We start from the raw sequence: 11,993 nt of genomic DNA, 5'->3' as shown, positions 1-11,993 counted from the left end.
GGTGTATACAGAAGAATGGCTAGTGTATACAGAGAGGCTAGTGTGTACAGATGACAAGCTATTGTTTACAGATAGGCTTGTGTATACAGAAGAGAGTCTGGGGAATTCAGTGAGGCTAGTGTATGCAGAGAGGCTGGGACACCGAGACTATTGTAAAAAGAAGGCAGGCTAGTGTATATAGGTTACGGGCACGTGTATACAGAAGACAGAGAGGCTAGTCTATATAGAGGGACTGGTGTACACAGAAAGATTAATGTATACAGAAAGGCTAGCGTGTACAGAAGACAGGACTTTATTTTTTGCTAATGCAACTACATCTAAATCATGTAAAGAGTTACAGTGCTTTTTTCATATTTGGTGCTGTTAAAAGGTCAGTGGTGTGTTGTCAGTGGTGATATCAATGTGACAGTTAATGTAGAGAACTACATATATAAAAAATAGAGCAAAAGAGTGCTAAGTTTATTTTGTTAAGTCATTGACTGATAGACGTTAAGTAATTGGCCGTTATTGGTTTGGCAGTACATGGTTTATCTTGATGTAAGATAGTTTTATTCTGTACCTATAGCCGAGTTTTAGACGACTTTATTATTAGCATTAGTCGCATTAATCATATTTATTATGCAGAGTGTAAGTATTGTAGTGAGTTGATATTGCTTTTGAAAGATTTGTAGTATTATACATAGCATTGTTAGTAGACCAATAGGACAATTTACATGGCTTAATATTGCAGAGCGTAATTTAACAGGAAAGAAATCCAAAGCGTTAGTTGCAGTAGCTTCATAAAACTGAGAAATCGTTGCATTACTCTAAATGTAAAAGTTGTTCCGGTAGCACTGAGAAGACTGATATTAGATGAGTGATCTACCCATTCCGTTTACTATTGCAGAGAGATACCGGTTAAATGTTAATATCTTAATATTTATTGCTGCGTGTAAGGTAGAAATAAGATGGTTTTGTGTGAGTTGGTTTACCAGGATATAGAGATCGTAATCTGGTTATTCTAATAATAAATATAGCAAAATAACACAGATTAATATTGAGACAGTATATACAAGTCGAGTTTAAGTGGAAATACACGAGATGACAGCAACGACGTGTGTAGGTTTTTATCAATCGGGTTCATTACGTGTCTTTAATAATGTAGTAAATATACCCCAAATATAGCATAAGGATAAGAAAGGAAAATAACTGGCAGAGGATGACATGGCAAAAAGACAAACTGCATTAGAAATGTGAATGTGAATTAGAGATGAAATGTCAATCCCCATTGGTAACCATTAATAAAGTTAACACGGCTACGTACAGCAAAGTTTGAGCTAAGCAGCTAAATATTCCTTTATATTGCAGAGCTTAAGTATTGCAGTTGAAAAGAGATCGGAAGCGTTTTTTGCAGTAGCTTCAAAATGACTGAGAAATCATTTCATTACTCTAAATGAAAAAGTTATCCCGGTAGCACTGAGTGGACTGATATTAGATGAGTTATCGTTGTAGTACAAATTCAGTTTCCTATAGCAGAGAGGGGGCGTAAGAAGAGCAATTGAACTGTTCACATCGGTAGCATTGCATTACTCTTAATATGTGAAGCGTGTAAAGAAGCAAAAGATGGTTTTGTATTATCCTAAAAGTAGCAGTATACGTAATAAAGGTGGATTTAGACATAGCAAACCCTATAATCTAATTTAGCAAAATTAGAAAGGATAATATTGAGACAGTATAAACAGGTCGAGTTTAAGTGGAAATACACAAAATATCTAGCTTACCTTTACATTGTTCAATAGAGCCTTGCAACGTAATACCAAGTTAGAATATCGGACTAGCAATTAGATGAGATGATTGCTGTAATCATAAAATATCAGCAACTTGTCTTTAAGGATGAGAAAGTATAATAACCGGAAAAGTATGAAATTTTAAAGAGACAAATTGCATTAGAGATGTGAGATAGACATGAAATGTCAATCCCCATTGGTTACTTACATGAAACCATTAATACAGTTAACGCGGCTACATACAGCAAAGTGTGAGCTAAGCAGCTAAAGGGTATACATTATTTAAGAGTAAATTAACGTAGCTTGTAAATTCCAACGTGTAAATCGTTCCATTAATTTTGTTACGCACGAAGACGGCTTACACTGACTTTTCTCCGTTTCCACTGGTTATCCGCATAATGTATCAGTAACCCTGAAAATTAATAGTGATAGACAGTTTACAATAGGATGTATGCTTGATGTGAATGTAAAATAGTTGCATTATGTGTTATTAATGTAATCAAACTTTATTGCTATCCTTTGCTACTGCAACCACTTGCTCGCATTTTGCTGCTTTTAAAAAATGTGTTGCCAGTGTTATGTGTTACAAATGGTTATCAGTGTGACAGTTGAAGTAATATACAAAATAGAGTCAGAAAGAGAATCCTATTGCATAGAGGTAGAGAGATGGTTGCATTATTCTTAATGTGCCGGCTTTAAAAGGTTTTAAAAAGATGGTTTTGTGTGAATTTTGCTTTAACGTAAAATTAGCTGTAGACATTATAACTATGGTTACGTTTACAATGATTTAGAGATAGTAATCTCTATAATATAATAATAATAAGTATATTGAGGCAGTAAATATAAATACAGATAAAGTGAATACACAAAAGGGATCAAGAGATTGTTGCAAAGTAATATCCTCATTAAGGCCGATTGTTGGAATAGCAACATAACACGAAATATGAGCACGGCTAAAATACAGAAAAACAGTACATTATTTAGGAGTACAGTAGAATATAGTATAAATTATTTAAGATTAAATTGACTTAGCCTGAAAAAATCTAAGTTTAAATCGTTGAGTAAATCGTTGAGTAAATCGTAAATTTATCAGCTAAGTTAACTCTGAGATTATGATTAATTTGACAATTCCATTACGCGGTCCATTTCCACTGGTATAATCATAATGTAATATCAGTAATTGCTATCAGTAAATGTTAAAATTTTAGACAGTTTACATTAGGATGTGGAATTGATATGGATTTAAAAGCGGTACATTAATTTTCTGAAGCATATGGCAGAAAGACGGCTTACACTGCTTTTCTCACATTTTGCTGCGGTAAAAAGAAATGTTTTGTCACTGTGTTTTAACTGTGCAATGATCCTAGTGCAGAGAGATACTCAGTTAATGTCAGAGATACTCGGTTAATGTCAGAAAAGCAATAAAACTTTTTACATCGTTAGCGAGCGATAGTTACATTACTCATAATATGTGCAGCATGTCTGGTAGCAAATGGATGGTTTTGTGAACATTTTGCATTACCGTACAATTAGCGGTAGACCTCATCGAAGTGAATAGATTTAACTGGTTTTGAGATAGTACTCTCTATTTCTAATAATAAATAAAGCAAAATAAGTCAGTATGGTGTGTCGTCAGTGGTGATATCAAAGTGACAGTTGATGTGGAGAATTACAAATATGCAAAATAGAGCAAAAGAGTGCAAAGTTTATTTTGTTAAGTCATTGACTGATAAGTAATTTTTTAAGTTATTGGCCGTTATTGTTTTGGCAGTACATGGTTTATTTTGATGTATGATAGTTTTATTGCATGCTTGATGTGGGTGATTAAAATCGTGTAGTCTATATTTAGCATAAGAATGAAAAGGCATAACATGGCAATGAGACAAACTCCATTAGAGATGCGAACTAGATGAAATGATGAAATGTGTCTGTATATCCAAGATTGTCTATTGTTAGCCTACCCTCTAAATTCACTAGCCTCTCTATATACACGAGCATGTTTTCTGTTTCTGTATACATTACTCTGTCTTCTTTACACCCTGGCCTGTCTTCTATATACACTCTGTTATACACTAGTTTCTCTGTATACACTAGCCGGTCTTCTGCATACAAAAGCCTGTCTTCGGTATACACTAGCCTATTTTCTGAATACACTAGCCCGTCTTCTGTATGCCCTAGCCTGTCTTCTGTATACATTAGTCTCTCTGTATAAACTAGCATCTCTCTATACCCCAAACTGTCCTCTGTAAACACCTGTCTCTCTTTATAGCCTGTCTAGCCTTTCTTCTGTACACACTATCTTCTCTGTATACACTAAACAGCCTTCTATATAAAATAGCTTCACTGTATGCACTAGCCTCTCTGTATAATCTAGCCTTTATTCTGTATTCACTAGCCTTTCTTCTGTATGCTGTAGTCTTCTATATATACTAGCTTCTCTGTACACCCTTGCATCTCTATAAACACTGTGTAAACTAGCCAGTCTTATGTATACACTCGCCGACTGTATACACCAGACTCTCTGAATACACTAAACCCTCTGTATACCACATCCTGTCTTCTGTATACACTAGACTGTAAAAATTAGCTAGAATACACCAGCCTGTCTTCTGTACCCACTAGACACTCTGTATACACTACCCAGTCTTCTGTATACACTACCCAGTCTGTCAGCTTTGATGTATACCCAAGCCTGTCTTCTGTATATGCACTGTCCTTTCTGTATACACTCGACTCTCTCTATACACTAATCTCTCTATATACACTAACATCTTTGTATATACTAGCCTCTCTTTAAACTAGCCTCTCTGTGTACCCCAGCCTCACTGTTTACTCTAGCATCTCTGTATACTCAAGCCTATCTGCATGCACGAGTCTGTATTCTGTATTCACTAGCCTTTCTTCTGTATGCTGTAGTCTTCTTTATATACCAGCTTCTCTGTACACCCTTGCATCTCTGTAAACACTGTGTAAACTAGCCAGTCTTATTTATACACTCGCCGACTGTATACACTAGACTCTCTGAATACCTAGCCTATGTTCTGAATACACTAGCCCGTCTTCTGTCTTCTGTATGCCCTCTCTGTATAAACTAGCATCTTTCTATACCCCAAACTGTCCTCTGTAAACACTTGTCTCTCTTTATAGCCTGTTTAGCTTTTCTTCTGTACACACTAGCTTCTCTGTATACACTAACCAGGCTTCTATATAAAATAGCTTCACTGTATGCACTAGCCTCTCTGTATAATCTAGCCTCTCTTTATACCCTAGATAGTGTTCTGCATACACTAGCCTCTCCGTAGAAGCCAGCCTTTATTCTGTATTCACTAGCCTTTCTTCTGTATGCTGTAGTCTTCTATATATACTAGCTTCTCTGTACACCCTTGCATCTCTATACACCAGACTCTCTGAATACACTAAACCCTCTGTATACCACAGCCTGTCTTCTGTATACACTAGACTTTAAAAACTAGCTAGAATACACCAGCCTGTCTTCTGTATCCACTAGAGTCTCTGTATACACTACCCAGGCTTCTGTATACACTGTCAGCTTGGATGTATACCCAAGCCTGTCTTCTGTATACACTAGTCTCTCTATATGCACTGTCCTATCTGTATACACTCGACTCTCTCTATACACTAACATCTTTGTATATACTAGCCTCTCTTTAAACTAGCCTTTCTGTGTACCCCAGCCTCACTGTTTACTCTAGCATCTCTGTATACTCAAGCCTATCTGCATACACGAGTCTGTATTCTGTATACACTAGCCTCTCTTTAAACTAGCCTCTCTGTATACCCCAGAATAACTGTATACTCTAGCCTCTCAGTATACACTAGCATTTCTGTACACATCACCCTATCTGTATTCACTAGCCTCTCTGTATACCCCAGCCTGCCTCTCTCTATACACTAGCTTTTCTTCTGAATATAATAGTCTCAGTCTCTCTCTATAACCAAGCCTGTTTTCTCTATACATTAGCATGTGTCCTGTATACACTAGCCTGTCTTCTTTATTCTCTAGCCTACCTTCTGTATACCTTAGCCTTTCTGTATAAACTAGCCTTCCTTCTATATACACTGCCATTTATGAGGTAAACAAAGAGTCTAGTGTACATAAACGACAGGCTAGAGTATAAAGAGAGGATAGGGTATACAGAAGAAAGCCTAGTGTATACAGAACACAGGCTAGTACCCTGAGCCTGGGTGAGAGAGGATGAGGAGCATTAGGAGGGCTTGGTCTTTCACATCCGACCAAGCCATGATGTGGCTCAACACGTCCAGCTGCCGAAAATAAGGACAAGCGTGGGAGGCACACAACACCCACTGTAACAGTGCTAGGTTCCTGCATTACAGAAACAGAACACCAGCAATAAGGGGTATCTTCAGGTGTATACTGTGCAGGAGGCACACAACACCCACTCTAACTTCTGCACTGCCGATGCCTGTATTGCAAAAATTGAACACCAGTAATAAAGGGTAGCTTCAGGTGTGTACTGTGCAGGAGGCACATAACACCCACTGTAACAGTGCTAGGTTCCCAAGCAGTAAAGACACTGTCCCTGCCTATCGTCCTCTTTCCCTGACCGCCGCAACACACTATACAAGGCCGCCGCGCTGGCTGCCTTATATAGTGTGGGGTGTGTACTAAACCCCCTTGAGCTATAATTGGCCACAGGAATACTGCCTGTGGTCAATTGTGGCTCTCCTCTCAGAGGATGTCACATCTGTTCTTATTATATAGAACTTATTATGCTCCTCGTAAACTTTTTCAATTTGGCCGAACTGCCGGACGCAAGTTGCCCCCGGTGCGGGAACATGGGGGGAGACATGATGCACATGTTTTGGAGATGCCCGAAGTTGATCTGCTACTGGACGGAGGTGACAGGAACCATTGATCGGGTGTTTGGAACCTCCACCAGGATGGAGGCGAAGTATTGTCTCCTGGGATTAGTTGAAGGAGTTGGAAACCCGGGAAGCAGCCAGATGGCAGTTCTGAGATGCCTATTTCAGGCAAGTAAACTGATTGCCCAACCCTGCTTAGCCTCCAATGTTGGCATTGACTTGGTTTTCTTAGCTTGTTTCCCAAGATCACCATGTTGGCGTTTGTCAAGATGGTTGAGAGTGCCCAAAGAGATCGCCTATGGCCCCATCCCCTTGAAAGTGCCCGATCTTGTCTGATCTCGGAGGTTAAGCATTGTCGGGCCTGATTAGTAACTGGATGGAAGACCGACTGGGAATACCAGGTGCCGTATGCTTATTTCTTGATCATACATCACGGGACACAGGATCATTACATAATGGGTTATATAGGCACCTCTGGTGATGGGACACTGGTTAACCCCCAATTAAGGAGAATTCCTTCCCTATATAACCCCTCCCATATGGGAGGCACCTAATTTTTCCCTTTGCCAGTGGTGGTTGGTCACGTAAAACATGTGCTATGAAGAAAGTTCTGTGCAGGTCCCTGCGGGGGCCTAAGGGCTACAACAAACCGGATCCATATCTTGGGCCGATATTTTGACTCCCAAGATGATATGGTACCCGGGCCTCGTCATCTGAAGAAACAAGGTTTTGCCTGTAAGTCCTCTCCTATTGGAAGACTGGGCTCTGGGAAAACCAGACTTACTGTACTATTTACATAGTGGCACGAAAGTTTCTGGCAGAGTCTTTTACAAGGTCCAGGTAGGAGGTTCTTCTGAGAAGGAACCCCAAAAAAAACCTGAAGGTTGGCACAACTCTGCCCGCCGTGATGGGTGAAGGCGGGAATCTGTCTGTTTTCAGCAATTCCTGCGGCGAGGACAGGTAAGGGAAGTTAATCCTGTATAAATTATATTATGGATTTCTTCATTGAGTAGTTGTATGTCTTACTTGGTTTCCACCACTAGGGTGAGTAAGAGCAGCCTGATGCATACTTACATGCCTTTCAGATACACACGCTCAGTGAAGCCTGGTTCTCCCAGATGACTCATGTCTCCACTGCAATCTCAGCCACAATGAAGGTAATACGTAGTCTGGGGGTCCCAGACAGCTCCGATGGCAACTCCCTTCCCCCCTGGATACCGGCAGTCCTCGTGCACGCACACCAAGCACGCTTCCGTGCTAATGGAGGAGGCGGGAGTGTGTTTGCGAGCCGCATCGTTCGGTGTGCACAGCGCTGTACTGCGCAGTTTTACAGCCCAGAGCGTCAGGGGGCTGTAAGTGGAGACACAGGAGCTGTGGGCAGTAAGCATCCCAAGGGATTGGATCCAGGCAAACCTAAGACACCTACTCAGCATCAGGTTGTGCAGTTTAAGCATATATATTTATTGTGAGACTTTAAGCACAACAGTGATTGCACTTTGTACTAGTACCTCTGCTTTGTAGCTTAGGACTATGTCTCCTTGTAAGAGGGTCTCAGGGGGAGATAACAAGGACACTGGCAAGTCACCGGCTAGGTCTAGGGGTTCTAAAAATGCCTGTAGGTTACCATCCCCCCCTGCAAGACTGGAGTCAGCCTCACAGGATGAGTCAGTGCCCCTGTCAGGATTTGCAGCCTCTCCTGATATTTCAGCCCCGGTATACATCACTGAGGACTCCCTTAGGGCTACATTGGAAGGTTTTGAAGGGAGAATCATAAATTTTATTTCAGCTTCCCTGAAAGAAAGCAGGAAAAGGGGTAGATCCCCTCCCTCTGCTGAGATTCCTCTTTCAGATGACACTTCTGACAATGAGGAGAGATCCCTATCTTGGGACAGGTATCTTGAGCAGTTGGATGAATCAGAGGAAGAGGAGAGAGTCCCCTCCTCCCAGGCGCTCAGAAAACAGGTGCAGTATTATACTGAATTGGTGCGTACCACATTCAGAATGCCTGCTGCTGAGATCGCTACGTCCTCTGTTTCTTCCCTGGGAGTCAGGAAAATCCCACAACCTGCCTTTTCCTTTCCAATTAATCCCTTAATGGATAAATTGTTGTATGAGGATTGGGGACATCCCGATAAACTGTTTGCTCCTCCTAAAAGGTTTTCTATGCTTTATCCTCTGGAGGAAAGTTTCACCAAGAAATGGGGGGTCCCATCTGTCGATGCGGCTGTTTCTTGCGTGAATAGAAATCGGACCTGTCCTTTGGATAATGCTCAGGTATTTAAAGATCCAACTGATAAGAAGCTGGAAACATTATTAAAAGCCTCCTTTTGGGGGGACGTGTCCTGACCATGGAGGAGTGAGGAAGTGCTTCACCTCAGCTCCGCTCCATCGCCGCACATATCAGCTGCCCTCAGCGGGGAAATCCGATCCACATCACCGGGCTCAATGTCCCAACGATCCCGGCAGTCTTCCCGACCGCCGCAGGGTAACAAGAAGCGGCAGGGACAGCTGGATCAGTTCTTCCCGGGCCCCCACAGACAGGGCCGCGATGGACCCAATATCGACCGGGAAACTTCAGAAAGCTGGGAAATCCTCACAGCCTGCTACAGCGACGCCTTCCCAGTCGACCGGACCGTCTCCCCTGGCTTCTCCGGTGCCCTCCCCTAGATCGGTAAGCGATTCGGCCCCCCCCTGCATCCCCCGGGTCCCTGGATGGCCGCTCAGAGGTCTCAGACCTCATGGGAGATGACACAATACGCCGCCATATTATGTCTCTCCCCACCAGAGAGGACCTAGAAAAGTTCACTAGCAGAGTGGAGAAGGCTTTCACCGCTGATATTGCCCAGCTTAAAGCTGATACTACACATCTGGGTCACAGAGTGGAGGCCCTGGTGGAAAAACTAGAAGAGACTCTCCCCGCTATTGCTCTGCTGCAATCTAGGTGCCAAACACAAGACCATCAGCTTGAGGTACTGCTGGGGCAATTGGATGATGTTGAAAACCGCAGCAGGGGGCTCCCGGAGGCTACTGGACCCAGGGATATTGTCCCCACTCTGACTGATATCTTTAGGGACATATTGGGACTCCAAGCCACTGCTCCTATTGAAATAGACCGAGCCCACAGAGCACTGCGCCCCCCGTCTCAAGACGCTGACAATCCCAGGGATATAATCTGTAAACTTCACAAATATACTATCAAGGACCGGATTATGATTTTGATGGTGCTCGACTGACTTTCTATCAGGATCTCTCGCGGCGCACCCTCATGCGGCGGAGAGCCCTTCGCCCGCTCCTTTCTGTGCTCCAGGCTGCAGGACTGTCCTACCGCTGGGGCTTCCCCTTCTCTCTGCATGTGCTTAAGGATGGCAGGCAGGTGACCCTGTGCACAAAAGACGATCTTCCACATTTTCTATCCTCTCTGGGGCTGAATCCCGTGGACTTTCTGGATTGGAGAGGACCCCCGAGCGACTTGCTTGTCCCCCCCCTTCCTCACAGATGGTCTACAGTCACACGCAAGCATCGACGGAGGGACAGACATAGTTCAACCCGCAACTCTTCAGTGGTTCCTTCTACCACCCGAGACTGATACCGAGCCTGGGCTGTGTGATAGACGGCTGATTGCGGACTTTTTCTACTATGATTGCTGGTGTCTGGGCCTCCCCCCACGGGAATTGTAAATGGGATGTTTTGACCCTGTACCCCCCCCCCCCGGGTGTTCCAGGGACCTGGATGTGCCCTATGCGGCCGAAGACTGTGGCTGCCGTGGCCGCAAGAATTTTTGGTGACTTCTCTCCAGCCCTTGTTACTGTTTGACTATCAGATTAGGCCTACAGGGCGGAGAATGTTTACATTCCCAATGTTGGAAGGTGGTCTGCCACGGCGCCCCCTTTTTCTTCCCTTTGCGGGGCACCAGGGGTGAGGGGAGGGGGGGTTTTTAATGTGTTTTGGTTTCTGTTTTTATTTCCCCCTTTTCTTTTGCCATCGTAGCTACCTCCGTGCCCCCCCCCCCTCCGCGGTCTGCAGTTTGCTGTGCGGCTACCGTGGTGGGGGGGCCTCTGCCAGGGATCGGCCAGACTCCACGTCCCCGAATGCAATCAGCCCACACTGGGCTTCACCCCTTTTTTCCTCCTCTTTGATTTTTTACTTTTGTTGCTTTTTTGGATCGGTTTTTCTCCCGAATTGAGGCTATTCTGCTCTCAGATGTGGTGGGCGGGGCGGGGACCTTCCTTTTCCCCCTTGTTTTGGTTTACGTTCCCCACATAGGCCATCCATCCATGGGTTTAGTTCCCTGTTGGGACTTTAGGAGGGGGCTAGGAGCCCCCCCGGATAGTGGGGTGGGTCCCATCTCCCCCCAAACTGCTGCATTGTCTAATTTTGATGTAGCTGTTTTGTTTTTATGTTGTTGGTATTTTTGTACTATTTTTTTGTGTTTTTTATCTCCCTATCTCTCCCCTTTTCTTCTCCCTCTTTTTTCACTCCCCCCTTTTCCTAGGAGCCTGCTGTTGCTGCGGTCCTTACACCAGGCGGGTTGGGACGCTTGCCCAGTCCTCCACCCTCCAACTCTCCCATGTCTACACTCCAGGTAATTTCCTACAATTTACGGGGTCTCTGCTCTCCGGGGAAGAGGAACAAATTGTGGTGGGAACTTAAAAATTTGAAGGCCCAAGTGGTCTTCCTGCAGGAAACACATTTCACCAGCCATTCCCTACCCAGGTTGCCCACCCATATGTTTAATCAGTGGTTTCACAGTACATCTCCTAAGGCCAAGTCCAGAGGGACTGCCATAGCGTTCCATAAGACGTGCCCTTTTCAGCCAGTGGATAGCAAAATTGACCCTCAGGGCCGATTTGTTTTCCTAAAGGGCACCATAGCTGGGTGCATGTACACATTCGCCTCCTTATACGCCCCCAACTCTGATCAGCTTACCTTCCTGGACGCTACCCTTGACCTATTGACAGACTTTAAAGCCGGGTATTTAATTTTAGGCGGGGACTTTAATGTCTGCCCGGACCATCTGCTCGACACTTCGAGCACCCGACCCTCACACTCCCATGCCTTTTTCAAACACTTTTGCAAATCACTGCAGGCACACCTTTTACTTGATATCTGGAGGATTTTGCATCCCTCGGGACGAGACTTTAGCTATTACTCGTCCGTCCATGACGTATACACGCGCGTAGACCATGTCTATGTTGACCGTCCCACGCTTGAGCTTCTGTAGACGGCATCCATTGGCAGCATCACCCTTTCGGACCATGCACCGGTTGGCGTGACCATTCAATTACCATCTGGTCCCCACAGGGCCTGGACGTGGAGACTGAACGAAAATCTCTTGGATGACTCTGCTGCGGTTGCCAAGGTGTCGGAGACCATCTCCCACTA

The 11,993-nt window shown here is 43.9% G+C and overlaps 1 pseudogene; it reads left to right on the top strand.

Annotated features, from left to right (window-relative positions):
- Nucleotides 1-6,905: 6,905 nt before the first annotated feature.
- LOC143999197 (5S ribosomal RNA) lies at nt 6,906-7,024 on the top strand (annotated as a pseudogene).
- The last annotated feature ends 4,969 nt before the right edge of the window (nt 7,025-11,993 follow it).

This window comes from Lithobates pipiens, unplaced genomic scaffold (genome assembly GCF_037356315.1).
Source record: "Lithobates pipiens isolate NorthernLeopardFrog02 unplaced genomic scaffold, aLitPip1_a1.2 Scaffold_19, whole genome shotgun sequence".
NCBI classification, from domain to species: Eukaryota; Metazoa; Chordata; class Amphibia; order Anura; family Ranidae; genus Lithobates; species Lithobates pipiens.
This window is presented reverse-complemented; position numbering and strand designations above follow the sequence as displayed.